General features: G+C 39.7%; 1 pseudogene; it reads left to right on the plus strand.

Annotated features, from left to right (window-relative positions):
* Nucleotides 1-7963: 7963 nt before the first annotated feature.
* Nucleotides 7964-9517, plus strand: LOC102496751 (coiled-coil domain-containing protein 181 pseudogene; annotated as a pseudogene).
* The last annotated feature ends 1295 nt before the right edge of the window (nt 9518-10812 follow it).

A 10812-nucleotide genomic window follows, 5' to 3' on the forward strand; every position in this document is an offset into this window, starting at 1 on the left:
GCTGGAGCTTGGCCTGAAGCCACTTTTTTTACTACAGCCTCAGCCCAGAGCACATCCAATCCAGAACACACTTTCTTCATGGGCAATGGACCTTGTAATGAACACCTGCCCGGCCCTTCAGCACTTGAAAACTCCCCTTACCTGAAGTGATGGGCTCCCAGCATCCAGCCTAGAACCACCCTCCCTATGAACACAGCCCATTGGATAAGATGTGGACACCTGATCCAAACAGAGCCAATCAGATTTTCTTCCTTGTAAATTTAGATCTTGAACCAATGGAGTATCCAGTCAGTGTCTATGTGGGTAGAAGTGTAATATGTAAATATGGGAGCTATGGATTAGATCTACAAAAAAATCTAGTCTTCATGAGACAAAAAGAAAAAAAAAAGAGAGTCACAGAAAGCTTCCAGTTTCTGCTCCAGTTTCCTCCAGAGACACAGTTACATTCATGCTTTTGTATTTTGTGAGATGCCTCTGGGTTCTTAGAATTTATGCCTCCACTCCCCACCCCCTGCTTTTTTTTCCTTTTTTTTTTCTTTTCCTTAAGCTAGATTGACTTGGTTTCAAGGTTTTGTATGTTTGTGTGTTTTGGCAACTCCAACAGCCAAACCAATAAGGACATTGAAAACATGGTAAATCCCAACCTCCTATTGATAGTAACAGAGGAACATGAGGTTAAGCAAAGAAATTGCTATCCAGTCGAAGATCAGCTTTGACTTCTCTCCCAAAACAGAAGTTGTGTGCAAAAAGAGTGTCTGTCTGGGTGGCCAGAGTGATTAGCTCTGCTAAACATGATTATGGAGAGGAGGCGGGGGGAACTAGACACAAGGGGTTCCCCAAATAATCTGCAGTGGCAGATATATTTGTTTCTGAGGGCTGCTATAACAAAGCACCACAAAGGAGTCGGCTAAACATAACAATGTATTGTCAACCATGATAGCTATGAAAGGGAAGAGAACTACTCCCATTCACTGCATCAGTTATCATTCATCCAAGAACACAGAAACTTTACTGAGAATTAAAACAGGAGAGATTCAGTGTAAGAAATTTGTAACACAGGTGATAGGAAAGGCTGAGAAATCAAACAAGAAACGGAGAAGGACAGGAGACTAGCAAGGACAGAAGCTTTTACCAACCCAAGAGACTAGCAAGGACAGAAGCTTTTACCAACCTCAATTGGAGGGACAGAGCAAGGGGCAGTGTCTGGGAGACTGGGAGACTGGGTCATTCACTAGGTGGAAGCAAGAACCATTGAAGCTCTGACTGGAAGAAGCTGGAGCCAGATATGAGTAGACAAGGAGGGGAGGAATAGGGGCCTTCTCCTCCACATTCCAGGGGGCATGTGCCCATGCTCATGCACAGTGGCTTTTTCTCTCATCTTCTCTCTGTCATACAGATCTTCAAGCATCCTAACAGACTTCTCCTGGCTCCTTCCTTCCTCTACCCCACCTCCATTCCTTGACATCCCATCCCAGTGATTATTTCTCCAAGAAAGCTTTCTCTGATCTCTTTGGCTATAGATAATTCCTGTTTCATAAGCTTCATGCCACTTATCATTTTTGGTCTGGTGGGACAACCTTTCAAACTTTTAGTTTATGAGTGTTCTTCTATTTTCTTTTCATTCTTTTTATTTCTAGCAGGGGCCTTGTATTCCTTTGATATGGAATTTTTTTCCAGAGAAGTAAAAGCATGAAAACATGCTTTCCTATAAAATACACCTCTGCAGGCATGGTGAAGGAAGAGAGCTTGACTTTGATGACAGGAAGAGAAAGGAGAGAGAGATTCTCTCTGAGAACAGAAAAGTGAATGACTGTTGGCACATGCTGAGTTTAGCAGAGACCAGAAAAAAGTGTAGCCAACGGTTAGTGGAACAGTTTTCATTGAGCAGATTTTCTAAATATTTAGCCTTTTAAACAAGTTAAATCATATGTGGACATGGCTACTATTAAGACTATCACAGGCATTAGAGGCAAGAGTGTGGTATCAGAAGCTAGACCATGGTGCCTACTCCACTCCCAACAAAGGGTGGCTCTGACCCTATCCTATAAACCATCCTTTCCCCTTACTGGCTATAATTTGTTTCTTAGACAGAAGCATGCTTTGTGGCAAGACCTTCAAGGACCTTGAAAGGATGGCTGAGTTTGTACCTTGGAAAGCCAGCACCTTGTCATGAACTTCCCAACTCAGGCAACATCTCATATGGCCACAGGTGACATTAAAGCAGAGGAATACCTTGAGCTGCTGAACATCTTGAATCTTCTTGCTCATTTAACACCTCAGGAAAAATAGGGTGCCAGCAGTAGCTATGATGGACCAGAAGCCAGAGGCCATCTCCATGTTTCCAGAACCTTATGAAGGCCCTAGGCTTCTGGTGCAAACCTAGGAGTTGGAATTTCCTGCTTCCCTGGTTGGATGAGAGCTTATCGTACACTTTGATTTAAAGAAAACAACAAAAGTGGGATAATCAAATGGTATAATGGTTATGTCACTGGACTCACATGGCCAACCATGGTTCAAGTCCCAGACCCAGTAGCTTGATACTCAGGTCAGGTGTGAGTGCATGTGTGCCCAAAATCCCAAGAGGAGAATGGAAGAGAAGGAATTGCAGCATGGCCATCCTCCTGGGGGGAGGTGGTGGTGGTGGTGATTTCTTGCTTTCTATCTCTCTTGTCTCTCAAGCAAGTGCATGCTTCCAATAGCAAAACTATCTTTAAAAAAGAAAACAAAAAATATGTATTTTTGCACATAAATTATGGAATGAGGTTCATGCTCATTTAATCTGTTTAATATCTGACTTTACCAAGTCTCTGACAGCCAAGACTATCTGCTTGAACTTATGGCCCAACACAAAGAAAGTGTTCAGTCAATGTTTGTTTAGTTGAGTGAATGGGCAGTTTTGGAAGCCAAATCTTAGAAGAGCATTTTCTTATTTGCTATAGCCGTGCCCTGCATGCATCGTCCCCAGGAAATGTTGGTCCTGACTGTCCCCTGAACATGTGAGCAGATACTAAAAAACTACACTGACAGTTTCTGTCCAGACAGGCATTCCCTCAGTGGTGAGGAATACCTCTGAAGTTGCCTAGCATCTCAGGGCTCCTTGCCCATCTTTTGAATTTTCAAGGGCCCCAAGCTATTATGAGTGTGTTCTATGTTTATATTCCAAGCAGCTTGAATCTGTGCCTTGCAAAAATGCAAGTTGGAAAGTTAATTCATTCCTTTATGTCAAGGTAATTGCAATTTCACCCTAATCCTCTCTTGTCAAAGACATTTCTACAATGCCGAGAGTTATCTTTTACAAGAGACACTTCAAGGTGATTTAAGAACAACACTTACTATGAGTCACATTTTCCCTGTAGTCATCTACTCTTCAGCTCGAGAGAATAGGTTTTCAAGTACAGAAAATAGAAGGCATTTGGCTGGGCTCATAACCCTCTTACACACTCTCAGCCAAATGTATACCTTAAAAAAAAAAGGGAACCCTAATGAGCGCTTGTGGTGACTAAGGTGCCAAACAGAATCTTTCAAAGCAATGCTACTTTTGTTTGCTTTAGGGCAAGCTATATTCATTCAGAGTTCTGAAATGTCTCAAAACACTTTTAAATTTAATGACTGGACAAAAAGGAAATTTAATATCAAGATCAATGAATGATTAATTCAACAATTTCCTGAGCCCTACTACAAACCAAGCGCTGTGTTGAGCACTTGGATACAACACAGACTGATCCGTTAGCTGTCCTTACCAATCTAGAGGTCTACGGGATAGCAGATGTTAAATGAATAGCAAAGGTCAAAGTCTCTCTCTCTCCCTCTATCTCTCTTTCTTAAATGGTAAATTATAAATTTATGTCATATATTAGTTTTCACCCCATCTGCATAATAAAAGGAATGGAGAGAAACTTTTTTTTTTTGAATAACCAAATTCCCATTTCACTATATAGCAGGAAAAAGTTTGCAGCACACACTTCACAGTTTCTAATTCTCACCTCATACTAGAGTATCCTGACAGGCAAAGAACATTGGCTGGACTGTGCCAAGTTTCAGGTGATTTCGGTGTGAAAGACCAGCAGGCAGCTCCATTCTGAAGGCTGCTCAGCTCCAGAGCAAGAAGTCTTCTCCCACTAGCTTCACCTCTGTCAGCTTCAACACAAGAGAAAATTGAGTGGAAAAAGAGAAGTCTCTGGAAATTGTCTTTGAAAAGTTTACTATAATATCACCCTGAAAACGCATAAGTAAAACACATTGTTATATCAAGACTAAGCAATTACAACAATAGGACAACTTTGCCAAGTGCCACATACTCCCATTACCAGTTGGAATTTTCTGGGCATGCCAGCACTGGTGTTACTTGCTGTAGGCAGATTCCCTAACTGTACTTATAAAAACCCACACTGGCTACTCTAATGGAGGTTTTAGCATGTGTTTCTTTCAACTGGATTTCTGAAACAAGGGACATTGTAATTGGCAGGTAACAACAGGTTGACAGGATTGTTTTCACAGACATTGGTACATTTTCAGTTCAACTTTTACCAGCCAAAATGTTCTATCCAGAAGACTCCTACATCAGAATCATGCTAAGAGATGCCAAAAACACTTGAGAGCTGTAACCCAGGTGGAAAGAGTTGAGTTTGCATCTTTATTAGAAGAAAAACCACTACTCCTATCTGTATGTGATATCAGGCTTTGAATATGGTCATTTAAGATACAAAAATTCTTGGACCTTAGCTACTTTGAGGTCTTCGTGAAATGAAATGGGATAGAAATTATTTAAATGGTCAAAGGTTTTAACTGTGTGTCTTACACTTTTGAAAGTTAGAAAAACAAAGAACAGCAGCAGCTGCCTCCCTGTTGATAACATTTTTTCCCCACCAGCAATTAGCTGCCTTTGGTCAGAGCCAATGCTTTGTCTTGACAGAGAACTGAAGCTACCAACAGAGGATCCTTATGTGCAGGATAGATTCCTGTGCAAACAGAGCAGAAATTTGAAATAGGGACCTCTACACCAGTCTCCTGTGGGTCTGGGTGTTTGAGGTTCCTTGCAAGAAAATCCATGCAGCAAGTATACCACAGCCCTTTGTCAAAGAAGAAGCAACTCTTCTTCCTTGATCAATAGGAAGAGATGGGAGTTGAGAGATTCTCTTACTGACGACCTTTCTATGAGTTCTCAGTCTTACTGGAAATGCACAAAACTGGTTGTATGATTTCAAGACACAGACAAAAGTTTAAAATGAGGTTTCTATGAAGGGTTTTGGTAAGGCCTGATGATCTCTAGGGGAAGGTTTGGCATGAGTGAAACCAGGGCTGAGAACTACTAATTTACTTAACAGCTTTTTTCACTGAAAAATAAGGGTGAATACTGCACTCTGACTTTCAACTGGATAATGCAAACAAGTGTGCTATCAAGGTGTTTGTGTGTCCCTCAAGAATGATGGGCCCATCCGGGGAAGGATGTCTATAGAGTGGAGATGTAGTACTCCCTGGAGCCAGGTATGTGAATCCCAATGTAGATGGCGAAGCCCAAAATTAATGGTAATAGGAGAACAGAGGTAATTCTTTGCTCAGAGATATAAGTGTGGGAGCTAAGAAGGAAGCCCTGGTAGTAGAAAAAGTGAACGTAGCACTAAACTATCAAGAGAAAAGGGTGGGTATGGCTTATGAACCAGAAGGAAACCACATTTTTGTATTGTAAACCCAGTAGGGTTGTCATAAAGACTGATCTTTGTTCCTGGGTACCCCTGCCCTCAGCCCATTGGGCGGCTATGGTCTTCAGTGACTATAGTTAAGTTCTGTGTATGACAGGCAGCTTAGAGGGGGAAGTGACTTTTAGTTCAGCTAATGGGCATAAGAGTCTATTTATTGAGCATCAGAGTGCTTAGATTCAAAAACACTGGACCTTCATGATGAATATACTGACAGTGGGGCCAAACTCTGAACTATTCTGGAAAATCCAAGGTGATCCATGTACTTAAAAACCACAAAGAGATATTTCACATAATCAAGCTTTGGGCCTGAAGCCTTTGCTCATGCTTATGCTGCTCACTCATGACCTTTCTCAGGAAATACTGCTGCCATATGTCAGAAATTTACCTGCATTAAGTTTCCCAATGCATGAGACTTGATCCTTGGTTTCAACTCAGTAAATATCTATTTCACTAGGGCTTCCTATCTAAACCTTTCTACTTCCTCCAAATGCCTGTCTGGGAAAAGAACCATTTTAGATTTTCAAAACAGAAACTAAGCAAGGACTAGTGAGCTACAGTGAAATGGTCACATCCTGGTGCTCATTAGCGTTCTTCTTGGACTTTCTGCCGCAACAACGTGTTTGTTGTAGTTTATCCACACCCAGCAAAAAAGATGATCAATGACATTTGGGGACCTTGCTCTAACATACTTAGAGTAACCCAATCCACTTTTTCTATACTGAACAACATTTACAACTATCATCTTAAGTAATCATGTCGGCCTTAATTACTGAGTCGTATATGTCCATGTTTAGCAGTCCCCAGAGCTATGGTGCTTAATACTTCTTGCAAATTAGAATAAATGGAGAACCTTAAAAGGTTAGTGCCAGGCACCTCACCACCAAAACTTATCATTTAATTTTTCCTGGAATGTAGCAATGTTGTTTGCTTTTTAAATATTTTCTAACTTCTTAATATTACTGATCCTTTTTTTATGAGTGCTTGTAACCAGTCTCCCAGCCTGATTAACTGTAGCCCCTATATTTCCTCCTTAGCACTATTTAGCAATTAGCTATCCACTTTTGACTAGTAGACATCTCCAAAATGGAAATCTGAAGATTAGAGGGACTTTCTTTGCTAAATAGAATCCTGACATTTTTAAATAAAACTAAAATATACCACACATTCTTTATAAAATTATCCTGAGAGCTTTCTAATAATATCCCACAACAGTGAAGGTTAATGGGTTAATGTTTATTGATCCCAGGAAAAGAGGGTGTGTTTGACTCTGGAATACCGTTGTTCTTGCCATCTTCCAAAATATTATCTACTGTCTTCGTATTTAATGACCTTAAAAATATTGACTCACAGAAGCAACCTGTGTTATCAAACCTACCTTGAATCTAAAAGCTTTGGTCATCATCAACATTTTTTTATTTTAATTTAAGATTATGAAATATTGAGTCATTTTTTAAAATGCTGCTTTAAAGAAAGAAGAGAAATGCATACAAAACAAACTAAAAAGGAGAGACTCCAGAAAGGAATCAAAGTAGCTATTGATGGATTCAAAACTACCAAAGATTTGCTGGAGCTCCCAGTTCGAATAGGACTCCTCTGCCTCAGGGATGGTGTCACTCTGAGCCAGGCCACCCCCCAGGCTCAACCATAGAATCAAGAAGCTGGTAGCCAGCCTCGTCCCACTGCCAGAAATATATTTATTTCTGGAAGAGGTCATCAGCCCACAAAGATAAAGTACAGCAAAAATGAAAGTAATAATGCTGGAAGTGAAATTCAAATCCAATGTAAATAGAAATATAGAAGAAATAACCAGATAAGAGCCCCAAATCCACCAGGCAAATAGGAGAGGTATAGCGCAGGCCTTTTGAGAAGTTATCTGCATTTTAGCGGTGAGCAATCCCTTTCAGAAGCTAAGACAACCAAAGAGTTTCTGCTCAGACTTCACCCTCCAGATCCCAAGATCCACCAGACTGGGTCAAAATAACCCTCAGTTCCCACTGAATCTACCACATAAAGGGAGAAAAACGGAACTTCAGAGAGATTGCAGATCACCTCTTCCTGCACACCTCTGAATCCTCAGATTGAACTTAAAGAAATTAGGAAGAGCCACCAGAGAGGCCTGGATAGAGGACCCAGAGGTATGCCATTACCATGGCAGCCGGCTCTTGGCTGAGGGCAGGAGTAGTTGTGGGATCTCCCTTGCCTCCTGGGCAGAACTCAGAGAGAGGAGTACAGATTCCCCTGCCATCTCTGGGACCCTAGCTGCCATGTTTCCCACAGCATTGTTCTTCAACAAGCAGAAAACGAATGAAAATAAAGATGCTGATTCAAAAGAAAGTGAAGAATATGAAGATGACTTTGGAAAGGGCCTGGAGTGGTTAATTAATGGAAAAGGAAATAGTGATGCCAGCACAACAGAGATGATTTATGAAAAGGAAGAAAATGTTAACAAAGAATTAAAAGAGAATGAAGCAGAAATAGAAGACATCAACCAGCTGTTTGATCCTGACACATCTTTGAAGGACGAGATATCACCAAGACAAAGTGATTTCATTTCTGTACCAAATATTCAGTATTTGGATCCCATATCAGATTCAGATATGGAAAACTCTTCCTAGGAATCCAAACTAGAAAGTCAGAATGACTTAAAAGAAGAGGAGGAGGAGGAAGTAAGGAGGCATATTATGGAGAAAAATCATACATGCTAGTAAGTTCCTACAGAACCAAGAACCTATGAATAATAAAAGGGAGCAGAAACTTAAGTTCAAGGACAAATTAATTGGTCTGGAAGTTCCTCCACTAGAAGACAATGATACTTACAAAAATAATTTTGAAAATGAAAGTAGTATGTCTGGAAAACTGTCACAGTTACGTATTTCCAATGGATTTGGACAAGAAAATGTGCTCCTGTCACTTACTGATGGAAACTGTGAAGAAAACAAGGATAGGAAGATATTAGTTGAAAGAGATAAAAAGTTTTAACTTCTGAATTTATAAGGCATTGAGAGGCAGGTTACCTCTCCCCCATTAGTCACGCTAATAGCACAGAAAATGAACCTTAGCAGCTGTTACCCAAACCTTACAGAGATGTCAAGAAAGAAAAACCTTCAGCAAAGATTCATGCTATCACCCACTCCACCACAGAAGAGCCACTGACTTATGTCCCTTAGCCAACACCCAACCCTAAGACTCATCCAAGCTCTGCAGCCAACTCACACCAAAGTAAAGGGAATGGGAGATCTAGTCACAGGACACGATCTGCAAATAGATCTCCAGTGACCTCAACATACTGTCTTTTGCCTCCCTCAACAGAAAGAACTGCAAAAACAGCTAGAACAAAAGAGAGAAAAGCTAAAAAGAGAGGAAGAAAAACAGAAAATAGCAGAAGAAAAGGAAAAGAAAAAAGAGAATGACATGGTATTTAAAGCATGTTGCAAAAGAAAATAGAGCAGGTTCTAGAAGTAAGGAGAATTCAGCAAGCAAAGCAAATTGAAGACATGAACAGTTGAGAGCACAGAGATCCACAACTAGTATTCAATTATGGCTTTAAAAAAAAGAATGAAGAGAAGATGAAAGAAAGGAAGACAGAAGAGCTATAAAAGCAAGAGGAATGTTTATTCTTCCTTAAAGGAACAGAAGGCTGAGAAAGGACCTTCAAATAATGGCTGAGAAGGAAACAAATAGAGAAAATAGTGGAGCAACTAACTGTCAGAGAGATAATTAGACAGCTCCGACTAGAAGCAAAGCATTCAAAGTAGTTGCCAAACCACCTGTACCTGTCAGAAGCCAAGTCTTTTCATTTTACTGATCGTTACAACTGAAGGTATTTATTAAATACTTCGTTTGGAAGTTGTTATCATCAGGAACTTGAATATCATTTCTTATAGCCTGTGTGCTTCAGTCATACCCTAAATTACAGAAATGGTATTTATCTTTTCGTGATAATTGAATTTGTTTTTTCTATCACTAAACAATATAAATGTTTTCTCTCACAGACAAAAAAAAAAAAAAAAAACAAAAACCATAACTAATAAGATGACCAGAAATCATCACAGAGGCACAAGAAATATGAACAACCAAGAAAATACCGCTCCCCTAAGGGAAAAGAACATCTCCTCTTCATCCATAGACAGTACAACGGAACTTGTGGAAATGTCAGATAAAGAATTTAGTATATTCATAGTGATAAAGCTAACAGACATTCAAGAGAAGAGAGACAATGAACTCCAGAAGATGCAGGAGAAAAAAATCAATGAGTTTCTGGAGGTACAGAAGTTCTTGCACAATCTGAAAGAGGAAATACACACCATAAAAAAGAATCAAATGGAACTGTTAGAGATAAAGGTTGTAATACAAGAAATCAAAACCTCCCTTGAAAGTATTAAAAGCAGATTAGATCATGCAGAAGAACAAATCTCAGATGTAGAAGACAGAACCTCTGACCTAGAAAAATCCACCAAAAAGATTGAGAAAATAACCTAATGAAATGAAAATAATATATGAGAAATATTGGATACCATTAAGTGTCCAAACATCCAAATAACTGGTATCTCAGAAAGTGAAGAAACTAATAAGGACATTGATAATCTAGTCCATGAAATCCTGGAGGAAAACTTTCCAGACCTAGAGAGACATTCAAATATCCAGACCCAAGAAATACAAAGAACCCCACATAGAATCAACCCAAGAAGAGCTTCTCCAAGGCACATCATAGCCAGGTTGACCAAATGCACAAAGACAAGATTCTAAAATTGGCAAGAGAGAAATGTCAACTTACTTACAAAGGATATCCCATCAGGCTAACAGTGGACCTCTTATCAAGGAAAGAATGGAAAAAATATATTTAAAGTGTTAAGTGAAAAACAATTTCAACCAAAACTTCTATATTCAGCAAGAATACCCTTCATATGGGAAGAAAAGACAAAAAAACATTCTCAGATAAACAAAACCTGAAAGAATTTCTCAACACCAGTACAGTTCTCCAAGTGTTGGAGGGAGCGCTATTCTAGGAAAACTAAAGACAGACACACAGACATAAGAGTCCAAAAAGCAATGAGGAAAATGGCTAATTTAATGGTAGGGACAAGCCCACAATTGAATGTTAATTTCCAGAATA

Source organism: Tupaia chinensis, unplaced genomic scaffold (assembly GCF_000334495.1).
Source record: "Tupaia chinensis unplaced genomic scaffold, TupChi_1.0 Scaffold000029_1, whole genome shotgun sequence".
Lineage (NCBI taxonomy): Eukaryota > Metazoa > Chordata > Mammalia > Scandentia > Tupaiidae > Tupaia > Tupaia belangeri.